Here is a 19,344-nt window from a genome sequence, read left to right as displayed (position 1 = left end):
TTCTAGGTAGGCCTAGGGAGGTGTCTGAGGGGTGGGGTGTGGCACAAAGATGGCTCCTGTGTGTCCTGAGTGCAAGTTCTGGAAGTTTTTACATCAAGTCCAGCAGAGCCAATCTCTGATGGCTCTGAAGGTGATGGACATGCTGCTGGCCAAGTTTGGGCCAATTGGAGGTGCTGGTTACGCCTCTGTGAAAACATATTTAAGAAAAATTCAAAACAAAGCAGACGCGCACTTCTTTCACTTCTTTGTAGTTGGAGGAGGAGGAGGTGGAGGTGAAAATATGTAGAGGGAGAACAACATGGAGATTGCCAAGGTCAGTGAAGAAGGTGGGGGAGGAGGTTCTCCAGTGTTGGAGCTGAAAACCCTCTGCAAGCCACAGTGAAGGCCATGGGGGGGCAGGAGGTCCCCCTGCAGCCCATGGAGTCCACAGGAGTGCAGAAATTCTGCCCACAGCCCACGCCAGAAGGGCAGGTGGATGCCTGGAAAAGACTGTGAATCAGTGGGAGTCTCATTTAAGAGTTAAAACTGCAAAGGCCTTGCAAGAGAGAGAAAGGCCTTGCTCCTGGCATGGAAGCAGCCTGGCCTCAGCTCAGGAGAGTCTGCACAGCACCCTATGGACAAAAAGACTCATGTTGCAGCAGAATTTCGGGCGGGATGTTGCTCGTGAGATTGGACCCATGCCAAAGAAGTTCTCAGAGGACTGTCTCTCGTGGGAAGGACCCCTGGCTAAGTAGAGAACCTCTTTTCCTGGTTGGACTGACCAGAGGACCCCTCAACCTGCCCCTGTCTGTGTTGCTGGTTTGGAAAGAGGGAAGGGGGGGGGGTGAGTGCAGAGTCTGCTTCTTAAGAGGGTGGGGGTGAGAGCAGAAAACTGCATTTATCCTCCAATTCTGTTAGGTAATTAAATCACCTTTTGCAACTTTAAGCTTGAAGCCTGTTTGCCCTTTTTCGTGCATCCTCCTGGCAAGCGTCCTGTCTCAAACCCACGACATTCTTTGGTGGCCCGTACGGGGATCGAACCCGCGACCTTGGCGTTATCAGCAGAATTGGAGGATAAATGCAAGGCAAAAATAAACTTTTCATACATCATTTTGTTCACTCCCCCCTCCCTCTTACGAACCTATAGTATTCACCCCCTTTCCTCCTTTACAAGCCAGGTGGGGGGGGGCAGGGTGTGGGGTCTCTTTTCAGTCCACAGAGCAGATTCTCAAATTTATTCATCACTACAATTCTTCTACTACAAATACTCTTTATCTCTACTTGTTTCTCTCTCTCTCTCCAGACAGTTTTCTGCTCTCACCCCCACCCTCTTAAGAAGCAGACTCTGCACTCACCCCCCCCCCTTCCCTCTTTCCAAACCAGCAACACAGACAGGGGCAGGTTGAGGGGTCCTCTGGTCAGTCCAACCAGGAAAAGAGGTTCTCTACTTAGCCAGGGGTCCTTCCCACGAGAGACAGTCCTCTGAGAACTTCTTTGGCGTGGGTCCAATCTCACGAGCAACATCCCGCCCAAAATTCTGCTGCAACATGAGTCTTTTTGTCCATAGGGTGCTGTGCAGACTCTCCTGAGCTGAGGCCAGGCTGCTTCCATGCCAGGAGCAAGGCCTTTCTCTCTCTTGCAAGGCCTTTGCAGTTTTAACTCTTAAATGAGACTCCCACTGATTCACAGTCTTTTCCAGGCATCCACCTGCCCTTCTGGCGTGGGCTGTGGGCAGAATTTCTGCACTCCTGTGGACTCCATGGGCTGCAGGGGGACCTCCTGCCCCCCCATGGCCTTCACTGTGGCTTGCAGAGGGTTTTCAGCTCCAACACTGGAGCACCTCCTCCCCCACCTTCTTCACTGACCTTGGCAATCTCCATGTTGTTCTCCCTCTACATATTTTCACCTCCACCTCCTCCTCCTCCAACTACAAAGAAGTGAAAGAAGTGCGCATCTGCTTTGTTTTGAATTTTTCTTAAATATGTTTTCACAGAGGCGTAACCAGCACCTCCAATTGGCCCAAACTTGGCCAGCAGCATGTCCATCACCTTCAGAGCCATCAGAGATTGGCTCTGCTGGACTTGATGTAAAAACTTCCAGAACTTGCACTCAGGACACACAGGAGCCATCTTTGTGCCACACCCCACCCCTCAGACACCTCCCTAGGCCTACCTAGAACAGCTTCTGAGGGGTACAAATTTCTCCTAGATGTTAAAAACACTTCACTGATGTTTTGGGCCAGTCAAAACCACCACAATAGCCTAAAATGGAGATAGTTAAACTGGTAATAAAGGATAGGAGAACACTGTCTGGCTGTCCTCTGTATACATCTCTGAAGCAGATCTAGTGGTTGAAGCCTACATTTAACCAAACCAAAGGTGACATTTTTAGTTTTCCTTTTAAACAGGATAGAACACACAATCTGACTGACTTTTACCTTTTTTTTTTTTCCCAGGAATCAATGGAAAGCACTTCTGATACTATCCCATATCACCTGGGTCTCTATGCAATTTGCAAACCACAACTGAAAGCTGACAAAAAAAATACTTCCAATATCTGTAATATTGGAATTAGGAACAGGAATGCTCCCTGTTCCTAATGCCTCTCCTCTCAGCTGCTACATCACAGTTCTCATTAATACCTGAACTCCTCTTTGTCTGTCGAGTCTGTGTCCAGGCATGATGACAGCAGCCTCCATCTTAGCATGCTGTAGCTATACATCTTGCTCAGCTAACAAAGGAATAAGGTATTTTCATTGACTCTTGCATAGTTTTAGGAGAGCCCCACTAGCTCTTTCCAAATGCACTTGAAGCATCTAGTCGCTTTCCTTCTCCGTCCTCAGGATGTTTTATCTATATGAAAAATTTAGGTCGATTCGTCAGGAGTATTATTTTACTTTTTTTTCTGGGAAAGCCTCAGGAGCCAAAAATGTAGGGCTGCCAGAGAAATTAAGGTTTCTTTTTAATAAAAATGTAGCAAAAAACATGCAAAAAAAAATACACCAATTTTCAGCTACAAATACTTGTCAAAACAGTAATAACTCAACAATCAGACTATTTGTTTAAAATCCCCTGTTCTCTAAGTAGTAAACAATATTCCTTTTTATTTAGTTATACTAGGTACAAAAATAAAAAACAGTTTCTGTATTTTAGCCAGTGATGAGGACAGACTAACTCTACTCTACAGATTCTTGTACTTGCCAACTCCCAGGGTAATGAGCCCTTCCAGCTCCTCTTTGGTCTGCACTGTGAGCTGAGACACCTCTGGAAGGGCTATGCCTTTTCAGTTTTATTTTTATGGGTGTTTCTTTAACCTCTGAAAAATGTTATCAGCATCTTCGGTGACTACAGCATTTAAGTTTTGGTGAAACTGAATAAAAAACAACAAAACACAGATGTGGAGTGAGAGGATGACATGGAACACCTAGTATTCCCTTTACATAGACAGCCATGAGTCTTACCAATAAGGAACAAAGTTTTGAGGCAACAATAGATTATTTTAATAGATGATTTCATTCTTTGTAGCAGTCCAAAAGGAAAAACAAAAGTTTATTAATTACCATTATTAAGGAATGCATATGGAATATGACAACCAAAAAAAAACAAAACTATTTCTCTACATAAATATCATTTCTTCTTCTGCAAGATTCTTGCTGTCAGGGTAAGGCAAGCAGGAAACAATTACCTTTACTATTACAACAGCAGAGGGGCATTGGAAGAACCAGCTCATAGCAGGTCCAAATCAAACAAAATTCGATTTCTTCACATGAAGTCCATTGTGGAATTCAGCACCACTGGGTGCAGTGAATACTACCAGTCCTGATTGGTTCCAAAAGTGATGGGAATAAAAATCCTCAGATGATTATCAACTACAAAGACACTTTCAGCTCAGGCAAGCTCAAAACTCAAAAGCCATAAATCACTGGAAACTGTAAAAGCACAAATACAAACTCTTCCTGTTACCACAGTCTTCCTAAAGTTCCCAAAACAGCTCAGTGAGGATCTTGAGCATAATAGCCTTGAATTAAACCACTTATACCCACTACAATAAAGCCTCTGAGCTACCAATTACATAGCTTTGTTTCTGTGCATACTCTTGCTCTTGAATGTACCATGAAAAAAATAAGTTCTAATGCATTTGTTTTAACTTTTTACATCCAAGAGACAAAACTTTGACAAAGTATCATTATTCCTGCCCCTGACTTCTTCCCCCTCCTTACCAATACCGTAAAATCTTCCCTTTGGTAGGTAGGCAAAATATCATTTCATATTCACACATTCAGATTAGCTGTAGATACAAATAACAAGGCAAAAATTATAGTGAAGTAGACAATGCAATGCTAAGCCAATGCAGATGTTCATTGAAACTTCCCCACCCAAAGGACAGGTAAAGGTAGGGAGAAATTTATAGCTTGTTTCTCCCAGGTACTAAATTTGGGGATTTCTTTCTCAGCAAACAGGAGACTTTCAAGGATTCCAGTTCCAACAATGATATTACAAAAGGAAAGGAATGGGGGGAACAAAAAAATATCTAACCAAAATATAAAAAATCAAACAAATGAAAAAGCCCAACCAAACAAAAACATAGACACCTACTAACCAACAAAACCCAAAACAACACAACATAGCACATGCAACATTCAGAAATCCTGATCATAGAGTACACAAGTTAAAACTTGCCAAAGGACCCAAACTGAAACTAAAAATCCTGGTATGATGATTGAACAGCTTCCACATAGAAACGATAGACAGTCCTCCCTTGTGTGTTACCTCTGACAGCAAAATTATCAGAACTGATGGTGAAAAAAAGTCAAATTCCCACCACACAGGCAAGGAAGAAAAATCTCAGAGAGGGATGTAAAACTCTCAACTCAGATACTCTAAAGAGAGAGACCCCCCAAACGATATTCCCATTCGAACTGACACAACTGGTACAGCGGGAGGGAGGATCCTTCCTGGGTCTTCAGTGTCCTGCATTTCAGAAGCATCACTCAGTCCAGAGGAGGAAAGGATCCAGCAGCAGAAGCAATACAGGAAAGCCCTAGGCAATGCTGAAAGCAAAGCAAATGTTTTTACCCCTCCCACAATGCACTCAGGGAGGGGATGTCTATTTCTCACAGTCATGAAGAAAAAGTTATGTCAACCAGAATCCAGACAGGGATGGGTGCCATCAATTCAACATGTTTCAAATGAATCACAATTTTATGAGAAGGATCATGCTCCCGTGGACTGATGTGTCCACTTTGAAGCATTTCCTACCATGGCTTTCCTCTACTGTGGTAATACTTCACTCCTTCAGTGTGCAGCCAAAATCCCACCAGAGACAGATTCAAGACAAAGCTTCCCCCACCACCATCTGCTTTTTAAGATGAATAAGTTTGTTCTCAGAAATATTAAAATACATTGGGTTAGATTTCTTGCAGCCAGACCTGGAGTAGATAACCTCAAGCAACTAACCAAGCAACTTGCAGTATCACAGCACTCATCAGGGGTATTGCCAGACGCTGAGAAAAGCTTATGATGCGGTTACCTGGGATTATCCCATCAGAGTTCTTAGGAAAATAGATAAACTGACCCACTGTCAATTGGATTAAACTGCTGTGGAGGGATCTGTTTTTCAAATTGCATTCCAAAAAAAAAAATAAAACCCAAACACCCTTCCCCCCCCACCCCATACTTTTCAAAACCAAGACTAGAACAAGAACATTTGCTCCCCCTGCCCCTCTCCAACATAATCAGAGGCATGGTCTGAAAGATATTAAAATATACTAAAATAGGTCCCACAGAAGAACTGTTTTATGTGGATGATACCCTAGTTGTACTCTCCAGCCCTCAAAGGTCAAAATGCAAATTATAAAAATTCTTTGAAAACCTTGGGCACTCACCCAGATGTGTGAATTTACTCGAACAAATCCCAGGCATTAAGATTAACTGAATGCTCATAAATCAGGACTTGCTTACTCACTGCAGTTTCTAATGACAGTTACATGTATTAAAACATCTAGGAATTCTAATCCCCAGAGATTACAGGCAAATAGTTTAACTTGGACCCAATCATCCACAAATCACTCACTAATGACTTGGGAAGTGGAAAGTGCACAAACACCTCCTAAACCTTTGGGGAAAAAAAAAAAGAAAACTGAATCTAACACACAAATAAGTGGTTGCACTCCAGAGAACCCCAGACCTAATATTCCACTATTATTTTCGGAATGTGAGGTAAAGGTCGTTTTTGTTTAGCTTTTAAATAGGCACACAATGACTTTTAGGGAGAGAGACAGGCTTAGTAAAGCAGCAACACACTACTTCTGTAGTAAATTAAGCCACATAACATAAGCTAATTGTGAACAAAATCCAGCAAGCAAGAAATGTATTTTCCTACCTTCTACTTAGAGCTCTGTGCACGGGATTCTCTACCGAAAGAATTCAAATCCTACCTCATACACATAGAAAGTGGTAAGTGCCTAACCTCACAAACTGAAACAATTCCGTATCTCCCAGGAGATGCCCCAGTATGGTAAAATCCAGGAGTAAATTAACAGAAACAGAGCCAGAGATAATACGAAAATAGAAAACCAGCTGGAAGGCAACACACCTAAGAAATACAGTTGAGAAACCAAAAACACAGAACTATGTTTACTCCTCATATATAAAAATAACTTATCTAATCTGACTACAATACTGACCCCTCTCCAATAGATTCAACTGCATGTATTCGGTATAAACAAAAACAATCTCTTTTTTTTCTCCTAAAAACAATACAAAAACCCAGAGAATACTACATTTTCCTAAGCTAAACAGCTACTTCATAATGAGAACTTCTCACAACCCTTCAGAAAAGTAGCACAAGTCTAATGAATCAAGAATGGAACAGAAAAAGGGCAAATACTTCACAGCTAAAGCAAAATGTGCAATAAGGAAAAAACAAGAGAATACCACACTCAGCCTTCAGTTGCCTTTCTACCAATAAAATTACTTTTAGAGTGCTCAGAGGTCCTAAAGACCTTTTAGTACATCTAAGACTGTAATCATAGACAAGAGAAAAAAAAAAAAAAACAAGAGCACGTGTATTGTTACAAGTTTTTGGGATTATATGAAAGTCAAAGTTAATGAGGTTCTTGTAGTTTTACTTGTTCTTTAAACAAGTAAACTACACCCTTGGATTTGTAGTTAGCAAGCAGCCACTAATATTAAAAGAATGGCTGTCAGAAGCAGCTTTAGGACAAGAAATTTTCCTACAATGGAAATTAAATTCTCATTTTCAGCTATATTCTGCTCTCTTATCTCCATTGCCATCAAACAAAGCCAAAAACATGACACAAGGTTTTATAGTGCACTAGAAAATCTTTGTGCAAATGGAAGAAACCTAGACAATTGGCAGAAATCCCCAGAAATATAAATGCCACTGAAACAATTTTTCCAAAGCTCACTACCTAAGTAGCCCTAAAGAAAATGTAAATAAAATGTTTAAGGTAAACACACAAATTTCCTTTCAGGGCCCCTGCCCCACTCCCTACCCTGCAATGCATGCACACAAACATACACACAGATGTTCTCCCTTTTGCTTAGGCTTCCACTTTGCTTTTTGTGGTTTGATATATGCCCCAAAATCCATACATGGGAAGTAGTGTTTAATGTAATCTATGTTTTTCAAAAATCCATCTTCTCTTAGTTGTAACATATAGAATTACTGCATGTATCCTATATGTTGGCACTTAAATTTTGAGATTTGCAGCATGTAATAAACATAAAACAAAAGGAAACCTCCAAACTGCTTTGATGTAAGATACTAGACCAGAGCAAGCCAATCACCTGGTGAAGCTAAAGGATAAGCAAACAAAAGGCATTACAAAAAAAAAAACATCTCTCATTTAGCACACACATATTCCACATGTTATGTGACATAATCTGTAATACATTATCTAATTTGAGAATTCAAGAACATAAGAATCAAAACTATTTTATTACAGGGGAACATCCCTGATCCTCCCACTTTCAAGAAGATTCAAGTGTGACATTAAACTAGCCAACAGAAGCTGCATTAAATTGCTTCAAAACCAGCACAGATTCCTCTCAGCCTGATACATCTTGCTGACCTGGACCTGACAGACAGCAGTAATTTAGGGAAGTGCAGGGGTTTATTTGCACATCCTGGGTCTATTATGTAGCCCCCAAAACACATGATGCTTCCTATTATACCACAGAGAGGCTACTCTGACAGCAGGCTGGTGAATCTGAGACACAGCATCATCCAAAGTGATAGTAATAACCACCTCTAGTGTAGCTTTTCCTACATCAGTAGGATGACAGACTCCACAGAGGCACACTCAAGCCATTTCCTGCATCCACAGAAGTTGGCCAAATAAATAAATGGATACCTTAATTTTCCTCTGACCTGTTCCACTAGTTAATACTGTAAAACAAGAAGTAGAAGGTGTCAAGGTTACTGTATTCCTGATCCAGTTTTAATGTACCTCACTGCATACTTCTGAAGATGCACACAATTAAAAAAAAAATCCACATATTAAATACAATCCATATTCACAGACATTTGCATATGGATTTCTAGTTAAAGTTATTATTAATAAGCACAGTAAGATTACCAGCATGTGCATTACTACTCTGCATGCATTAAAGATGCATCTTTGTCTGCCTTTTTCTTCTGCTTATCTACCCTGTTTAGAATGTTAAACTGTGCTATGTAAATGAAAATATTTAATTATGCAAAGCAAAGTGGAAAGGTTTACATTATTATAATTGAGTTAAATTCTTTCTGCTTTAAGCTCAAATACTGAGAATGTAGCTGAGCATCTGTTAAGAATTTCAAAGTCTTAAACTGCTGCCTTACAAATTTTAACAGCTACGTGTGAACAATTTGAAGCCTTTTGATGTTAATAAAATTGCTGTAATATATTCAGTTTTCATGGTTAAAACTAAAGGAAGTCTGAAAGCTTAATGCAAATCCAAGGTGAGAAGCAAATTCAGAAAGAAGTCGCTTGTTTGCTGCAATTTTTCACCTCTCATGGAAACCAGAATTTATAATTGCAAACAAATGAATGAACAAATGGCTAAGGAAGCTAAAATAGAACTCTCTCACAAAAACATCACCTTAAGAGCAACCTGTTCATAGAAAGAGGTCTCCTTTAGCTAGAGAACACCTAATGTTCAGAGTTTTATACACAACAGTGATTACCTCATTAAAAGGGCAGGGTGACATACTGAAGACTGTAGTCACTTCAGAGGGATAGTTGTCTTATGTCTTCACCTAACTATGCTGGGACACTCAGCAAATACACCAGTGTTATGAGCTGTACAGCAGGATGTCAAAGAACAGTATATTTTTATTAACAGAATTCATTGAATCCTTACACTACAAATAATCAGCAGATTCACCTTCTACTGGGGTACAGAAGTACAAGTAGTCCAAGGGAGCTCAAATGCACATAACTCCAAAAGAGACAGAAGAAGAACACTTGACTCCTGTTCTTCTGCCACCTCCACCTGCTCCAAAGTTGCCATTTCCCAGATCTGAAACACCAAATTTAGCAGAATACTTGAAAATTAATATTAAAGAGGTAACCTAGTTTCTTTTGATGTTCAGACTGTGAGATGCTAGAACGTGCTAGCTGTTTACTTTCTTAAGTGGTGGTAACCCTTCTTTTATCCTATCAGCCTCACCATGTTTACCTGCTACAAAGCTACAGTAATCTGCTGCACAGGGAACCAAACACAGTTTGCAAGAAAACACATCTGGTTCATTACTTTGGAGGTGCTCTCCAAAGTTTCAGACATTCCCTGTCACATACTGGAGTGACTGACCTTGCTGCTGCACCACGTAAATGCTTACAACCTTTAGCAATGGGAGAAGGTTTGAACTTCTTTACATTAATATTCCAGATTCAAAGCCCTTGACCATGCCTGCCTGTGCTGTTCAAGGGAAACTCCACCAACCTTCAAGATCCAACACCTTCTCCTTACCCAGGCAGAGGAAACAACAGCATCCTCAAACACTTATTTCATTGCTCATTCAGATGCTAATGGTTTAAACAAACAAACAAACAAATAAATATGGGCAGCAGCTTTTGGCTAGAGGTTTGACCAGACTAATTTGCTTTGCCCATCCCATACTCTGGAATACCTGTACCAGCTGAGCAGAATGATTGGACTCAGTGCAGGCTCACAGCTGTGTTGGCAGCACCACAGCAGCACCTCCTCCAAGAAGCTGGGGGATTATTTTGAAATAAATGATTATGGAGTCACACTAACCACTACACAATCACTTCTGAAATTTGCTTTTCCACTACAGGCCCAGTTCTAATGCTTCTCTCAGGGCAGAGATGGATGAAACTACTTAGCTAATTACAAGCATGAATACTTAACTGTGTTGTTAATATCTAATTACTTGGGCTCTAAATATAAGCAGATTTGAGCATTTTTACCACTGTTTATGTGTGCTTTCTTTGGGTAACCCAATACTGGACAGTTGTGGGTTTTTTAAGGTTAAATTGGTATTACAGTATCCGGTCCCAACCTCAGCCTGAGCCAGCATTTCTGCTGGGTTTCTCACTTGGCACAGGCTACACTTTATACTGACTGCATAATTTGAAAGCTCTGCCTCACTTGTTTATCCCCCACACAGCCTCCCAAAGAAAAAATCTCACACCACCGAAGGCATTAAAATGCACTAAGCTGGATAACTGCAAAATGTCATGAGCCCTTACTGACTCCACAGTTTAAGTGTGGGTTTTAATAGAGGTAATATTTCTTCATTGCTAGCCAGTGCAAGATTTGTTACCGACACAATGACTCAACTATGACATCTTTTATGAGTGATATGTTAAACTAATTAACATTAACCTAGCAGAAGAATCAAGCATAAATTAGAAACCATTTCAGTTAAAGATACAGAGAGCTTCTATACTGGTAATTTTCACCAAACAAAAGATGCTGACCCTTGAATTATAAGGTTTCCTTTTAAAATTAACTGGTTCAGAATTATTATGCTGCATTTTTAAAATACAATTTCTACTCATTTCAACATAAAATAATAAGGCATGTGCAGCTAGCATATCAATGCTAAATCATAGAATTGAGGAGCCCAGACAGAACAAGAACCTTACAAAAACTATGAGACATTAAATGCTCTATTATGCTTAATGAATTGTTTGTTCCCCTTCAGCCAGTAATGCCTATAGATTTTACCAGCTCTGCTATACAGCAAGTATGGCTCTACACCCAAATGCAGGCATCAGCTGTTTGTGGCAATACTCTTTAGAGTCTGTATCTCTCATATTTAACACCTATTTTTTCAATAGGTAGATTAAGCAAAAACTCACCAAATACAAATGTTGTCCAACAGATAACACCAATATCCTTCCAGTGAGTGCACCCTGGTTCTCTTTAGAGACACATTAAGTGGCTGTAACTCCCACAGAAGCTAACTACTATCAAGTATCTCTCTGGCAAGCGGTTATTATATTACATTCAACCCCCACCTCTCCACTGAGATTCTCTTTTTGTTTTTCACAGAAGAAATTGATCTTACCTAAACAGAACTAGAGATATCCTATTTGACTTACTCTGTTCTGCGGTGATGGCAGTACATGATCCATATCAAATTTTAGCCAAGAAGTTAATGCAGGCACTGACCTGAAATAACCAGGTCTTCTTCACATCTCTCTTCAGCCAGGGAGCATTCAGAAAAAAAAAAATTAAGAATAAAGACACCCTGCTCCTCTTACACAAATCGTGGACACAAACCACTGCCCAGGGTAGAAAATAACAAGGGAATATGTCAGGTGCAAAATGGCTCCTGGCAGCTCCTGGGGTGTTTGCACAGCACTGTTCACACTAAGCAACCAGAAGCCTAAAAAATACACTGCTTTAATCCAGCAACCATCACTCAGATAATTTCTGATACAGCAGGGCAACAAAACAGAAGAGTTCCCCTCCACCTCATTTTCAGAAACTATTTACCAGACTACAGCATGTGTGCAAATTCTTATTTTTAATAGTGACATTTTTCAACATCTGCAATATGCTCTCCTACAAAGTCATCGGACAGCCCAACTGTGCTTCACAGGACTGCACCAATGCTATAAGAGAATGCTCAAGATATGTAATAACCCTGAGCAACAACCTCAACAAAAGAATGAATTTATATTCTGCCTCTTTACTGCCTTATTCTGTCTGATCTGTCATATCTTAACTTACTGCCTTTTGCAACAGTGTTCAGGGGAAAAAAAAAACCTATTTCAGCTGCAACACACAATCCAAGGTCAAAGCAGCAGATTGATTTCTTTGCATTTGCAAATGCAAAGAAATCAATCTGGGAATGGTTCTGGTCTTCCTTCGCAAACATCCTTTCACTTGTCTCAAACAGAGATCCCCTAATACATCTACCCTGCATGAAGTCCACAAGTAACATTCCACACATAGTTTTGATAGCACTCAAAACAATTACTACTGAAGATGTTAAAAAAAAAATTAAAATAATCACCTGTAGCCATTTCAAGTATTACACTGTGCATAATTTAAAGCAATGAATTCCACAAAACCAACATATATAGGGGGTACATACATATATATATACATTTAAAATAATCACATCAAAAATTCAGCTGTATTGATTACTAGTTGGAGAAACTAATTTTTTAAGTGCTTGTCAAAGGTACATTTCAGCTGTGCCTTGTTGCTCTTCAGTACCTTTTGGAGGGGTGAAGGGGAAGAGTAAGCAGTATGCCTGAGACTGAAAGTGTTTTACAACTGATTACAGTGAATTCTTTCAGTATTTCCCTGATTGTTACTGACACTTTTCCATTATATATTTTTTAAATCATCAGAATATGCACACAGGATGGATTTGTTTTAAGAAACAAGCTGTTAAACTGGAATAGGACATGTTTCATTTTGACTATCTAAAAATCTAAATCAAAGAGGGAAGACAGCATTGAAAACAGCAATGAAAGACAACAAGAAGCAAGGCTTGGAAAAGAGCAAGACACTGCTCCAAACAGAGGAAATAAATCACTTGTCTCCTTCATGAAACTGCCTCAGGCACACCTTTGGGTTTGGACTCCATGGTATGCATGTGTATGAGCCTATATATGTTTATATGAAAAATATAAACACACAATGTATGTGTATACACACACAGGTATCTCTGGTCTCTTAAATTGCTTTTCCAAAAACTCCAGTCATCAGCACCACCACTGAAGTAAACAGCAATTATTATCTGGCTCTATGAAAAATTGACCTGGATGACTGGATTTAGACACAACAGCCCAAGTTGGTGGCTAAAAAGGAAAAAAAGTGCTCTGGATAATCCAAACTGGCTGACAAAAATATTTCAGGCATTAATTCTGTGCTACTACATGCAACAATGAATACAAGGAAGGTGTTAATTATGAATTTTTTTAAATAAGGCATTTAAAATAAACCAGTAACAAAATAATCTTCCATCTAGATGTATTGTGGGGTCCAAGACCAATTTCAGTGGACTTTAAGCAAATTGTTCATTTGTTTCTTTGGGAAGAGGGAGCAACTTCTCTTATGGCTGCCTTTAAAACTTTCTTTTCAGTCCTATTACTAGGTGAAATTCTGTCAGGAATATACACCAGGCTATAGACCCCGTCCTGCACTGCCCAAGTTCTGGAATTCCTGCAGGGGATGTATGTCAAACCCTGCCATGATCTCTGACACAGATTTTAACCAGATACAAAAGCTGTAAAGCCACATAATGCATAGATATAAGACTATAAAAATAATGTATACAAATCCTGAAGCTGAGAGGCAACTGCATAATAAAGAACAAGATTTTGGGGTTAGAGTTACATTTCTTTCATTCCTTCTTTTTCAAGTGCAATTTCAATAAATTAAAAAAAAAAATTAAAAAGCCAGACACTGAAAACATGAAGTTGTGTACCTGCACCACCCTTCTTTCCAGTGCCTGATTTTCAGTGAGGAGCCATGCCTACACATGATCCACAAGTCCAGCCCAGGAGCTCGAATGAATAAAGCTACTGGCTACATGGCATCATAAAACTTTGAATATGGCAAAATAAAGCCCCAGAGACAGACAACAAAAGGCGTGCTAGCTTACCCATCTTTTCAACAAAAAGGCAAAGTATCTTTTATAAGATGAGCAAGAGAACATCTCTCTCAACGTTTGAAGCCCAAAGCGTTAAAACAACAGCCTCTGTACAAGACACAACTTGTTCATGGACCATGTTCACACAGAGCCCCAGGGGAGCCCAAAGAAAAGCCCCCTGAGCTACCACCAGCTCAGGGCAGCTCCAGCACTAGCAGAGCTGAAACCACATCATACCAAGCCCAGCAGAGAAGCAACAATGGACAGATGAAGTACAGTAACACAATTACACAAAGTAGCTTACAGGCCTAATTTAATACCCTGCATAGGACCACAGCAGCCTGCACCAGAAGCATCAAGTTCCTTAGATACACCTCAGCATTTGCTGCATAATCTAGGGAACCTTCCTAGGTACTCTGGAGCTCTTACAATTTCATTATTTTTCGAGGATATGCGCAGATCAACATTGTTACCAACCAAGAACACATTTTCACATTCTGAAAGTTAACTAAATGAGCAGCCACACAAAGTCTCACCTCTGAGATAATCTGAAAACAAAATGTGCAACATTACCTGAATTAATTTTGCCTTGAACAGTGTTGCAAAGAGAAATGGAAGATAGTAACTTGTATCCACAATTGAAGACTGCACTTATTTGGGGAGTAATTAAATTCAAAAGTTAAACTTCACTTTATTTCCTTTCACAGCATTAAACAGCACAATTTTATCATACACCAAAAAGAAGCCAATATACTGATCGAGATATTTATAACTTATGCCACAGGCATTTAAAGATTTCACTACGTTTTCCTATTAGAAATTCTCTGATGGCACAGGCCTCCTGACACATAAATTATGACAAACAGCTTCTCACCCATTCCCACGAAATCCACCTCTCTTTTCTCTATCCCATCCACCACTAGTGACTAGCCCTTGTTTTCAAAATGTCTCACCACTTCCTTTCATCACCAATCATCACTGGCTCACAACCAAGGAGACTCCATCCTTATCAGCCTAGAATACCTGCTCCTATTGCCCACTTATTAATTTTTATGACAATCACATGACTCCTCCCTCCATGCCCACCCACCTCCCATGCCTGAGAGAAATTTCATGAAAACATTGGTGGTTCTACTTCAGTGTTCTCCTTTATCTCTGACAGAGAAGTAATGCCAACATCCAGAGCAGCACTAGATTCATCACCCCACATGAGACTTAAGGCTTCAAAAAACCATTTAAAACAAAAACAAAACAAAAAAAAAAAAAACCCAAAAAAAAAAAGCAACCAGAAAAAACCCAAACCCACAGAAAAGTGACAGAAAACTTTATACTGGAAGTTTTAAGATGTATCAAAATGCTGTTTCACAGAATGGCAACCTTGTTCTTAAATAGAAGGACTGTAGCTTAATTTTAGTTTACAAGTATAAAAAAAATTAAATAATTTATCTATATTTAGCAGTGGCAGACCCACCTGGACTCGGCAGGAGTTTTTTCTTTCTTCTTTGTACAGAATCAAACATAATTTGTTCTCACTAATCTACAATATTCATGCATTTAAATACAGAATCCACACTTGTAGCACTCTCATAATCTTTCAGGGGAAGTACTGTCCCTGTCCTCAAAGGCCACAACTAATTTTGTGTTAAAATATTCTAAGAGCCCCTAGTTTATCCATTTCCCCCTACCAAACCCAGACACATCTATACATTTCAATCAAGGAAAGGTCAAGGTATCAAGCACAATAGCACTCTACCTCAACCTTCACAAATAGTTGGTGATAAATTTCATGTTATGACAACACAAGTAAAAAAAAAAAAAAACCAGAAATAGAATCCATTAGTGAGTTGGAAAGCTTCTTGCTACCTAAAATAAATCCAATCAAGAAACAGAAAAGTATTCCAGACACCATATGCTTCTGCCCTGACATAACTAAGAGCATTTTACAGAAAAACCAGGTCACGTGTTGGAAGCTTCATTTTCCTTATAAGTTTTCATGCAATTATTTCTCAATCATAATTGTAATATAAGGTGTGGGGGAATTGTGGTTTGTGTAAATCCAGACCCAGATATCAATTGGAAACTCTCTCTTCCCAGTCTTCTTGGGAAGAGAGCTTCCCAAGCTCTTCCCAGCTCCCAGAGCTTTCTTGTAGCTCTCATAAAAATTTGCTTATAAAAGAAAAGAAACAAACTGTACTCCAATGGTTATACTGCTTCTGTAAGAGTACTGTACCTCAAGTTGCACAATAAGGTGACAAAACAGTGAAAGCAGAAAAATTAAAAAAAAAAAAAAAGAAAACATCACATTTGCAGTTATAATTTCTACTACAGTAAGCTATATGATTCCGCACATGAGATTCAACCAGCCTTGAGCTGGGGAAAAAAATCCAGACACAATTATCAATAGTATTTTTAATGGAACCAAAGATACAAGGACAACTCCATTCTAGTAATGTGTCCTGTCCTACATCTTCCATCTCACTTTCTCAGTGAAGATCATGAAGTGACTATTTACCATGCCAGCCACTTCACAGTTGCCCAATACTCTTTGGACTGCTTGGGAGCCCCTTCAAGAACTAACAATCCTATGTACAAAAGCTTTCTTACAAAATTTTACTCAAGAATCAAATTGTGCCTCTCAATACTGAGGAGGACACTCTGGTGAAGACTCCAGAGGAAAAGGTTGCTGTGTCCTTCATTGCCAGGAGTGGGGCCTCCCACAGGAGGAGTAAAAGGCAACAGGCCCTCAGGAAAGCATCCCATCTCCATTTTGTATCAAGAACCCCCCAGGTGGGGTGCACATGGGTCAACAGAAATTTCTACCTCACTTGGGAATGCTGGAGTTCATCCATCCAGAAAAACACTCCAACCAAAGGGAAGGAACAGTCAAAGAAATAAGTCCTTCTCACATTTTCCTTTCTTCCTTCCTAAATGTTAATGGATAGGAAGCCACTCCACATACCACCTCCTCTTCCACCTAAAAATCTGCCAGTAACAAAACCTGCCCTGCTCTCCTTTGCCCATTCTTCACAATGCACAACTCCAACAGTGCAACTCACCTGCCCACACACACACCACACTGTAAAAGCACTCCTTGCAGCCTCTTAAATCTCTTCCATACTCAGGCTAGGTTGACCTGAGAGATTCTCATGTTCACTCTCACCTCAGTTACACAGAGCAAAGCACTTTCTCAAACAACCAAGTACATTGGCTAGAAGACTTTCTTAACGGAGAGCACAGTTCATAGGAGGAATCTCTCTTCAAACTGTCTGGATTTGGTTTAATTTGGTGTAAATTCTGCTAGCAGGTTACAATTCCAGGTAAGCATGTGAGGGGAAGTTCAGAACTCTCCCCCAAAAACACATCACCCTAGACACGTGCAAGGATTTCAATCACCTTCCAGGAGTGTCACAAGCAAAGCAAGAAATGGCCAAATTACAACCAAAGACAAATCAAAGAAACAACCTCCTTCGCACACTTCAGGCTCACATATCTGAAACTCTCAAGCGGCAGCTCCTCACAACCAGCCCCCTCTGAGAGCAGCAAGGCTCCCTCCCACCCCCAAGTAAAGCAGGTGCTCCCCATCATCCCTCCCAGGGCCCAGGGGCTGCTCCTTCCCCACAGTCCTCAGCCTCCACCCAACCCCTGCTGCATCTGACCCCTTTGCTGGGACTGCCCCCAGGAGAAAGGTAAAGGAACACTCCAGCCAGGGCCCCCAGCAAGCATTTCCCCCATTTCTCTGCAAGCTCCAAAAGAGTCTCATCTTCTACCAGCACAGCGTACCTCCCAGCTGGGAACAACCACACTGAACACTTTCTGTCTGGCCCTGCTTTTCCTCTCTCTGCAGATCTCATCTCCGAACAGGAGAATGATTCTTTGCATTTAATTGGAGATAGTCCAAAGAAATTAGAAGACAGATAAATTGTAAATCTTAACAGCTTGTCACTGAGTTATTAATGTTTGAAATGTTCCAGGTATAAACAAATGCAAGTATATCTAATAATTTGCATAATATACCCAGAATATTATGGCAATGATAAAATTCCATCTACGCAAACTCTTAGATTAAGCTAAGGAGTAGTTTCTATATCTTATTAATTATAAGTAAAAATTCCCCTCAATTATCAGTGTTGATGAAAATTAATAGCTTTCATGCAGATAAATCAAGTGTATCTCTATGTTCAGTTTAGTTTTCCTAAAAGGTGGCAAGTGCCGAAGAAGAAACTCAACTAGAATAAAATCCCCACAGAAACAAAAAAGGATGGCAGTTTTGATTTTCTTTAAATACAGAAACATAGTAACTCGGCTTCTTTTTGAAGAAGACACTAGATAGCAGCTCTAAATATTTTTATCTACACAATCCATTTATTATTCTTTGTTTTCTCTTTCCACAAACAGCCCAAGACTTTCCATTTCTGAGACTTCAAATTAAAGACTTTCATATGGCTAGCTTCAGTCATGCAAAGTTCAAAAATAGTATATATGTAGAACAATGTTAAGACCATAAATCTAAATGTACATTAATTGCATCCAGTATGCAACAAAAAGCTTACCCACAATAATCAAGAAAATTAAGAGTAGGTCTTTATTAAAACACAGGCAGAACCAGGAAGTTAGAACTGTATTGCTTCTTGTATCTCTGTTTACAAAGGGAAACGATCACAAGTGATTATTCGTTCAGATTTCTGTTTTGCTCTAAAGTAGGCCAGCCAGCTCAGCACTTTTCTTAAGATTATGAATACTTGTCTGCCCTACATATGGTTCAGGCTGAAACCAATCAGTTGAGCTGAAACATGAAGCAAAATTGACTATTTTCATGTCATTCATGTTCAGCTATAATGAAGAAGTGCACAGAACAGGTATAAAAGGATTTTAAATCCTTAAATTTAATCCAGATTTTAAATTATTTTAAATTTGCTTTGCCATTAGCACAGTTCACTAAGGAGCTCACTGATTTCCTCACTATTGGAAATCTAATCTAGACACTTCGTCTAGATTAAAGAATAATTTGTTATTCATTAATAACTCTTTAACCACTTGTTTTCTCTGCTAGTTTCCAGTTAAGTTTTGTACATTGATTACCTCATTCAATAAGAAGACTGAGCACTGAACTACATCCAGTAGACTTTCACATTACTAGGACATTCAAGATGCAAACACGCTCTGCAAGAAGCCTTACATCAAAACTTTAAAAACATATGAAACAAAATAATTCCTTGAATTTTGAACTGGAATACTTTTGTTTGCTCTCTCTTCCTCACGCAAGCCATCCTTAAGATT

The 19,344-nt window shown here is 39.7% G+C and overlaps 1 long non-coding RNA gene across 3 annotated transcripts in view; it reads right to left on the bottom strand.

Annotated features, from left to right (window-relative positions):
- LOC146441434 (uncharacterized) overlaps positions 1 to 19,344 on the bottom strand; it is a 258,283-nt gene that overhangs the window by 235,753 nt on the left and 3,186 nt on the right. The gene's annotated exons all lie outside the window — the stretch shown is intronic.

Source organism: Lichenostomus cassidix, chromosome 2, assembly GCF_008360975.1.
Source record: "Lichenostomus cassidix isolate B80296 chromosome 2, HeHo_3.0, whole genome shotgun sequence".
Taxonomy (NCBI): domain Eukaryota; kingdom Metazoa; phylum Chordata; class Aves; order Passeriformes; family Meliphagidae; genus Lichenostomus; species Lichenostomus cassidix.
Note: the sequence above shows the minus strand (reverse complement) of the source record. Positions and strands in the feature narration are given on the sequence as shown.